At 36.9% G+C, this 9,261-nt stretch overlaps 1 protein-coding gene and 1 pseudogene across 1 annotated transcript in view; both read left to right on the forward strand.

The window, feature by feature from the left end:
- Positions 1-9,261, forward strand: part of Foxp2 (forkhead box P2) — a 520,673-nt gene that overhangs the window by 39,490 nt on the left and 471,922 nt on the right. The window lies entirely within an intron of this gene.
- LOC110296501 lies at positions 587-1,275 on the forward strand (annotated as a pseudogene).

The raw sequence follows: 9,261 nt of genomic DNA on the forward strand, positions 1-9,261 counted from the left end.
TCCTTCCTTGACCAAGGTATCATTGAGAAGAGTGTTGTTCAGTTTCCACGTGAATGTTGGCTTTCTATTATTTATTTTGTTATTGAAGATCAGCCTCTTATATTTTAATCTCATCTTGTGTGTTCAGGCAACAAGGAGTGTGAGTTCCCTGTAAAAATGAAGAAAATGCAAGCCCATCATAGTCAACATAGTTATTTGCAGATATAATTGTGATATTTAATATGCCCAGCAAGGTAAGGCTGCGTTGCTCTCCCTCGAACGATTTGAATGATTTTCATAAACATTTTTTTTCTTTTTTGTTTCTTCAAGACTGAGTTTCTCTGTGTAGCCCTGACTGTCCTGGAACTCACTCTGTAGACCAGGCTGGCCTCGAACTCAGAAATCTGCCTGCCTCTGCCTCCTAAGTGCTGGAACTAAAGGAGTGAGTTACTGCTGCCCAGCTCAAACATATTCATTTTTAAAATTGGTAGTAGAAATATACAAAGTTTCCAAAGATGGTGATAATTAATCACGAGTTTCAAGAATTATTAAAAATCATTCCACAGTTTTGTTTAAAATTTTAAAATCATTCTACAGGTTTGTTTAAAAATCTAAATTCTTGCCTTTCCACTCGGTAGTTCTCCGGTACAGGAGACAGCCATGGCGCCCAGCCGGAATGGCAAGATCCTGAAGCCCCACTTTCACAAGGATTGGCAGCAATGAAGTGGACATTTGGTTCAATCAGCAGGCGTGCAAGATCCGCAAACACAGGCGAACTGTGCTGCATTGCCCCTCTTCCCGCTCCTGGTCTCATCAGGCCCAGCATGAGGTACCCTACAGTTAGATACCACACCAAGGTCTGAGCAGGCAGGGGCTTCAGCCTGGAGAAACTCAGGGTGACTGGTATCCACAAGAAAATGGCTCTCGCCATCAGCATCTTTGTGGACCCATGGAGGCAAAACAAACCCACTGAATCACTCCAGGCCAAGGTCAGCCTTTCCCCCATGAAACCTTCTGCTCTGAAGAAGTGAGACAGTTCTTCTGAAGATCTTTAGTTGGTCACCTAGCTAACAGGACTTGTGATGCCCATCCAGAATGTGTACAAAAAGGAAAATGCTAGAGTCATCACAGAAGAAGAGAAGAACTTTAAGGCTTTTGCCAATCTTCGGATCGCCCATGCCAATGGCTGTCTCTTTGGCAACCAAGCAAAAGGAGCGAAAAATGCTGCAGGGTAAAATGTTATAAAGAAAAAGCAATGCGAGGTTGGAGAATTGCAATACATTTTCTACAAAGCAAGAAAAAATATCTAAATTCTTTTTTTGAGTGGATACCCAGGATTCCCATAATTTCATGTACTATCTAAATACTTATTGGTTATTTGGTTCCATTGACCTTTCTCTGAGCTTCCAAAAGTCTAAAATATTTTAATCTGTTTTATAGAAGAACTGAGTTCATACATAAAGATCTGCTTTCCAGTAAACACTGAGGTAGTTTTGGCCAGGGCCTAGGCTTTCCTAACATTTCTTCAAGGTCTGGGCACACAATCAAGAGGCAGTTTTAAGTGTATGGTTGAATTGTTGAAGGAAATAACAAAATAGCACATTTTCCTTTTCCTTCTTCCTTTCCACTGTCTCTTCCACCACTTAATCTACCCCCATTCTTCCAAATTTTCTTTCCCTCCCCTCTCATGTTCAGTTTGATTTGGCATGTTGAGTGTCTGTGAAATACAGCGATTACTGATCAGAGAGACAGTTCAGCATTTGAGAACACTGACTGCTCTTCCAGAGACCTGGTTAGATTCATAGCATCTATATGGAGGCTAACAGCCATCTGTATTAACTCCAGTTAAGGGGAATCTACAGCCCTTGTCTGCTGTCCTCAGGCTCTGCAATTGTGTTGTTCAAAGACATGCATGCAAGCACAACAGCCGAATATAAAATAAAAATAGATGAATCTTTTAAAATACAGTGATTGTCACAACAATTTATTGTTTATGACCAGAACTCTATAGACCTCATATTTTAAAGCTGAGATAACAAAGATATGAGCATTAATGTTCCTACCCAGTGATACACCTGGTTGTTGCTGTGTACATCTTTAGGTAAGTGGGCAGATCCCTGGATTTTTTTCCTTCCTAACACATTGCCTTATGTTTGGTATTTAATTAAAGCTTTATCAAATGAATGGATAAAAGGAATGATTTTCATATTTACTTACAATTTTATAATCAACTGATAAATTTTAATTTATTATTGTCATTATTTGTTAGGAATTTGCCCATGCACGTGTGCATACTAAATAAGTGAATCACTACAGTCGCCCATGATCACATTATGTTCTGTTAATTTTCATACGTGCCTGTTTTCTCCTGCAATCAATATGGAGACCAACTAGGTAAGGCTAGATTATATTACTCTATCCCTTTAAACAATATGGATAGCAGAGTATGAATGTCCTGTATTTGTACTCTCCCTTTATGTGTTATGTGACTGCAAAATGCTGGTGAGAGCAAAGGAATCTGCACTTTCAAGCTTAGAAGTTTCTAAGAACTCCAGTGACTGGAGTCCTTAAAGCTATGGAGCAAACCTGAGTTTTGTTCCCAGCACCCAAAGCAGGTGGCTAACAATAGGCTGTAACCCCAAGCCTAGAAAATCAGACATTCCCAGCTTCTGTGTGCAACTGCATTGAGTGCACAAACCACACAAATACACATAATTAAACATAATTTTTAAAATATGTAATAAATTTTCATTCATGTTAACCTAGTTAAAAGCACTCTGAGGAGACACAGGATTTTTTTAATACCCAAATACAGCATCATATTTTCAGTACACTTTTGCATTCTGAACATATTCTCTAGTGCGTCTTCTTTCTTCGAAGTCCCTCTCCTTGTATGCTCCCTCCTATCCTCTGAATGTTTAGTTAGGTCTCAAATAAGTCTCCTATGTGCCTCTTTTGTTGTAAATACCTTGGATCTCTGGCGGCCAGAATGCCTTCGTTTTTACTGGATTATGTCGAGGACATCAGTAATGGTTTTTCGTTTTGTTTTTCTCTCTGGAATGAGAGGAGAAAGAAGAATGCACCTTATTAGAATCAGAGAGCAAGAAGGAGTTGAGCCCTCTGACTCCTCTTAGAATTTTAAACTAAGCCATATAGGGGAGGAAAAAAAAAAGACTTCTCAAAGTTGACACAAATGTTTAGGGGAAATCACAGAATATTGTTTAAGGGTTTTAGCTGAAATCCCTATATTTGAGAATTAGTGAAGAAGTTTAATATGGTTGTGTAGGTTGTGTAGCTTGCTGTTTGTGGGAACTTGCAGATACATTGCATACAGACTTGTCTGTGCCCCTCCCCAATCACACACACTGGCTGCTGGATATGGTAGTGATAACACAGAGAGTGAGTTAGCATCTGTTCAACCCTGAGTCAGTGACATATGCTATGTCTTATTTTGACTAGCTAGTAGCTTGAGATTTAAGAAAAATGTGATCTTAGAAAAATATGACAAAATTGCTTTTTAGTACTCCAAGATTTGTGTTTGTGGGGCTATTCTAAACACGAATCCTTTAGCTTGAAATAGTGCTGAAATTATGTCATCTTGCTTTTCCTGTAAATTTTTGGAAGAGACTCATCTCTTCCTTTTTTATTGTGGAGTACCAGTATTATTTACATTGAACCTCCTAACTCAAATGTGCCTGTACTTAGCTCTGTGTCTTTTAATAATTTATTTATAAAACGTTGCTTTTCTTTTATCATCTAGAATTTAAGCTTGGTCACAGAGAAGCTAGGATTCTATTCTTTTACTACCTAGTAGTTATTATACTTGTAAGAACGTGTTAGATGGCTCATAATTATTTTACCCAAAATGTGTTCATTGTGTGTATACATGCACATGCAGGTCAGAGCGCTAACCTCGAAGGCCAGTTCTCCTTCACCAATGTAGCACCTGATGGGTGAACTTGTCACAATTCTGATGCTTTAACCTCTGAACTATTCTTCCAGCCTCAATAATAATTTAAAAGACCCCAATACTTTCTAGACTTGAATGACATTTTATGTTTCATTGCCATGCAGTAAAAGAAAAGTTAGGGAAAAAGTCAGATATATTAGTCAAAAATTAGAATCTTATACAAGGAGGCTGGAGAGAGAAGGCTCAATGGTTAAGAACGCTTGACTGTTCTGCAAGAACCAGGATCAAGTCCACAACTGTACATAACAGTTCAAAAGCATCTACAACTCCTAGTTCCAGAGGATCTGAAACAGGCTTCTGGCCGCTGAGGACGTTTCATGTTATAGCTCATCGGCATTCATGTAGGCAAAACATCCATGTACTTCAAGTTATAACACTTTGGGAAACATTTTTAAAGATTAAAAATTTCATATACACTAGAAAGACATATTTCCTACCAAAATGTTGAGTAAAATACTTATTTACTGGGATTTCACAAGCATATTATTTTGTATACTTGTCAGCAATGTTTGTTTTTCTTCAGAATAAGTTTTTAGGTCCCCTGTCACTGAGAAAACAGAAGATTGCAGACAAACTGTTCACAACGTTTTTATCTTCATAGAATGAGGTGCAATTCTTTGATAATTGTTGATAGCTGATAACACTTCCAGAAAATCAGAACTAAAGAGGCTCAACTTCTGCTGAGATTTGAATTTTAATATTTTCAGTCTTGGGTTTAATGGATAAAGTGGTGTTTTGTTTTGTTTTTTAAATCACATGTAAGTAAATGTACAAAAACCTTTTCAAAACTCATGCATGCACTATGGGTACAAAAGTATCAGAATAGGTATTTCAGAATATTGGGGCATTATGAGATTTGAAAAAAAAAAAATTCCATTGTGTTTCGTTTTCATTTACTTTTCAAAAGGGGAATGTTGGCTTTGTTATGTTGGATTATTATAAGTTTTATTTCTGCTACATTTTATCACAGTGCACACTGAGCATAAATAAACTCTGGTATGCTAAACCTAATAGCAATTAGACTGAAAGTGTTTGTGTTTCATCACTGTGAACTTCGCAGAAATGTTTCCATGACAACCTCCATGCTAGTTAAGACAACCAGAGGTGATCAACAGTTTATGTATTTTTTTCACTTGTAAGAATGGAATTTGTGTTGACAGTTTTGGCCTTTAATAGCACTTTTGTTCCGTGTGAAAGTATTTGTTTACCAGATCATATGCTGCTAACTGTCAAGTCGAAGTGGAGTGACTGCTTTGATAAAAGACTGCGTTAAAATTTTGAGTCTTTGAGTCTGAAGCTCCTTTACTCTAATTATCCCCATCAGTAATGAAGAGTTCACTTGCTTCAGTCCTTCACAAATAAGAGTTTATTAAGACCAAGTAGAAAATCAAGGGGATCATGATTTTGTTTGACCATCTAAAAGTGGAAATTCTTTTAACTATATCGCTTAAAGTTTCCCTTGTGTGCACATATTCATTCTCTTTGAAAATAGTATTTAAGTGACATCTTTGCAGAAGGTTATTAGAACAGTGTTAGTGACTTTTTTTACTCCATTCACTTCTGCAAAATATTGGAACAACTGTTATAGTGTCTGTTAATATATCTGGATAAAAAGACATGTACAATATAGAGATAGAAATAATAACACCTTCAAGCAAAAATGATTAAGATTCTCTTGCTGATCAAGGAACTGAGACTCTCTATATTTCTGGTTTCATTTTCTATGTCTCTGTCTGTCTCTTTGTCTCTGTGCTTCTTTGTCTCTGTGTCTCTATTTCTCTCTCTACTCTCTCTTTCTTTTTCTCTCTTCCCTTCTCTATCTTTCTCTCTATGTGTGTGTATGGGTAATTACACAGCTTTAGTGCTGTTGCAACAACAACAATTCTGTATAGGTCAGGGTGCAGCTTCTGCTCTTGGTTTTTGCATTCCACATTGTTTGAGACAGGATCTCAGTCCCATGTCCCTCCCCACTTCTTCTCTCTCACCTGTCCACTTTGGATTCCCTTCTTTCTCTGGCATATGCCACATACCAGGCTAGCTCATACAAGATCTAAGCTACTGGTGGCTTCTGGTGATTTTCCTGCCTCAGCTTTCCATCTCCCTGTAGGAGTTCTGTGACTAGAAACATGCAATACATGTCTGGCTTTTATAGGAATTCTAAGGATTCAAACTCTATATCCTTACACTTGCACAGTAAGAGCATTCACCGCTGAACCATCTCTGTAGGCTCTCCTTCTTTACACTTACATAGAGGTTACCTGATGTTGAAGACATGTCTGACCTGACATGTTAAAAATAAACATGCATGTATAGTTTTAAAGTATTAGAATTGTGAAAATTTATTCTTCAGAGCTCTATGAATTTTGTGGGAACGTTGGGAGCATTTATGCCCATTATTCACAGAGGAGTTTGTACTCATCTCTTCCTGTCCATTGTCTCTATGATCACAAGCCAGCAGTATCAAATATGTGAGAAATGAAGCCCTTTGAGGGGAAGGACATATTAAATGCTTTTATATTATTCACACATGTAGAATAAGCTCTTTGGTTTCAAAACTAAAATTTATTTTCTGTTAGGTTTCTTACCATTGAACATATGTCTTTACAGCAAAGTAAAAAAAAATGGTTTCCAGCATTATAAGAGATTGCAAAATCAATACTAAATTATAAATTAATCAAAATTATTATTATCTTTATCAAAATTATTTCTTGAAATTAGTAATAAAGTGGTATCTATATAGCCTAGCGTGCACTTTACCTCATTTTTGTGTAAGCAAAACATGTCAAATTCCTTAATTTTCTTCAGTCTTTATCTTGACATCATCAGTAATCAATTATCATCCACTCAATCACAAAACCTAAAAACTTGAAAAGGTCATGAACTTAATCATTCATCCTCTCGGTTCTTTTCAGGCACTGAAGATGTATCAGAAAAGAATGAAAAGCTAATCTTTTTACCCCATTTGTAACTATATTCAGATACAAAGTGTATAACAATAATTCAGCCCTTTAAAGATACAGAGTGTAAGATGGAGCTGAGGGCTGTGAAGAAAAATAAAGTTAAAGAAAAATGGTGTGTGTGTGTGTGTGTGTGTTGCGTGTTTGTGTATGTGTTGGGGAAGGTGTTTATGTAGCATGGTCAGGAAATAACCACCGAAATGGTAAGGCCTTTTGTTGGGGCAATATCTTGAACATGTCCAAAATTGAATTGGTGAAGAATTGGAGTTTTCTCAAAATTGGTCATTTTATGGTGTTCCTCATTTTACAAAATGTAAATGACATCCAGCCAATGTCAAGGTTTAAAAAAAAACCCACAAAAAATCCATTTTAGCCTTTGTTAAATGAAGGGATGCGCTATATGTGAACTCTGAAATGTAATGATACCAAGGATGAGGGAGCAGCCATGTTTTAGAACAGTTGTGCCCTTGGCAATTTTTAAGCAAGGGCAAACTGGCTGTTATAATTGCTACAAACCAAGGGGGCAAAATATAGTAGGAGATGGGGTCATACTGTAAATCCTCTATAACTCCAGGCTGTGTGGCTTAGGGCACATGGTTGGAGAGTTCTGAGAAGATGAGCAACATTTGTGATGGGCACTTTCCTCAGCTTTCTGGTCTTTTTATAGGGAACAGAAACAATTTACTTCTAAAGCAGGGTTACTTGTGTTTCTAGTTCTAGTGATGTCATCCCCCTTCTGCATTGACATAGACATGGCAGGGGCTCACAGTAGAAAAAATATCTTTCATGGCCAGGAAGTAAAAACAAAAGAAAGAANGGGAAGAAAGCCAAAATACCCTTCTAGGACATGTTCTCTAAGCATTAAAAAGCTGCACAAGGCTCTGCCTCTTAAAGCTTCCATTATATACCAATATTGCCATGGGCCAGAGACAAATGTTTTAATACACAAACTTTAAGGGAAGTGTATGCAAACTATAACTGCTCTTAACTCTGCTGTTGTGGCTGCTGTTTAGATGGTAGCTTGCACAAAGTGATGAAGACAGTAGAGCAAGCATGATGTGATTAGTTAGGAATTTGCTTCAAGAATCTAAATAAGAAATAGTAGTAATTTGAACTGGGAGTGAAGGCAATGAAAAATTACCAAATTGTGAAGCTATTTTGCAGGCTTAGCCTGTGAGTTTCCCTGACAGATTTAATGGTACAGTTGATCCAGGGTATATGAACATGAGACCTGACAGCAGAAGATTATTTTTCAGGTGGAACATGGGGGAAATAATAGACCTTATTTTGGTATATCTAAGAGATTTATCCACAAAATTAGCCAGAGATGGTAAGTAAGAATCTACAGTTTGAAACAGAGGTGATGTGAAGAGAAAAAAAGAAATTATTTATAATACACTCACCATCAAAGAAGGGTACTAGAAAGAAGGTGTGTACAGACTGAAGCCTAAAAAATAACAGGATGATAATTAAATATACAGAAATCAGTTAAGGAAGTAGAAATAAGGCATGAGAATTCTGAAGAAAACTCAAGCAGTATATACATATATTTGAGATTGNATGTATGTAAGCTTTTAAGAAGATATGTGATTAATGGTGTATAATGCTTACAAGTAAAGAAAAAGATTGAAATTTTCTTTCAAGAACTCTATTGAAGCAAAGAGGTTGTAATGGCTGCAGGAGAGGATCAAAGGAGAGAGCTGAGGACAAAACAGTGAGGGTGGGTTTTCACAACATGCCACTGTTGTGAACTTCATGCATTTGCTTAAATAAAAGTGTAATTATTGTATGTTTCCAAATGGACCTTCTTAGATTTTAGTTGTTTTCGTTTTCATATATTTTATGTGCATAAGTGTTCTGGTCCCCAGGTATATGATGGATAGTCAAAGAAACAAAGAGAAGGCATCAGATTTCCTGGGGCTGAAGGTTCAGATGGTTGTGAGTTGCCAAGTGGGTGCTGGAACCCACTTGCTCCTAACCACAAAACCAGGGTTTTCCAGCACCATTCACAGGTTCATCTTTAAAACATATTTTAAAGTTGATTATAAAGAACTTCCAAATAAAAAATATCATCCAGCAAAATAATCCAGATCCAATGTCTGTGCATCTTGGTAAATTTATTTATAGTTTTTGTGGACAGTTAGAAGCTATGGAGCTCCACATTAGACTTTCACTGTAAAATATATTTTTATGCATTTATTTATAATATACACACTAAGAAAAATTCATGACATAGTTAGAGAGTTATCTTTACAACCTGATCCATTCCTTAAGTGTCCAATCCCCTGATCTTTGATTTTTAAGCTCTCTCTCTCTCTCTCTCTCTCTCTCTCTCTCTCTCTCTCTCTCCCTCTC

This window comes from Mus caroli, chromosome 6, assembly GCF_900094665.2.
Source record: "Mus caroli chromosome 6, CAROLI_EIJ_v1.1, whole genome shotgun sequence".
Lineage (NCBI taxonomy): Eukaryota > Metazoa > Chordata > Mammalia > Rodentia > Muridae > Mus > Mus caroli.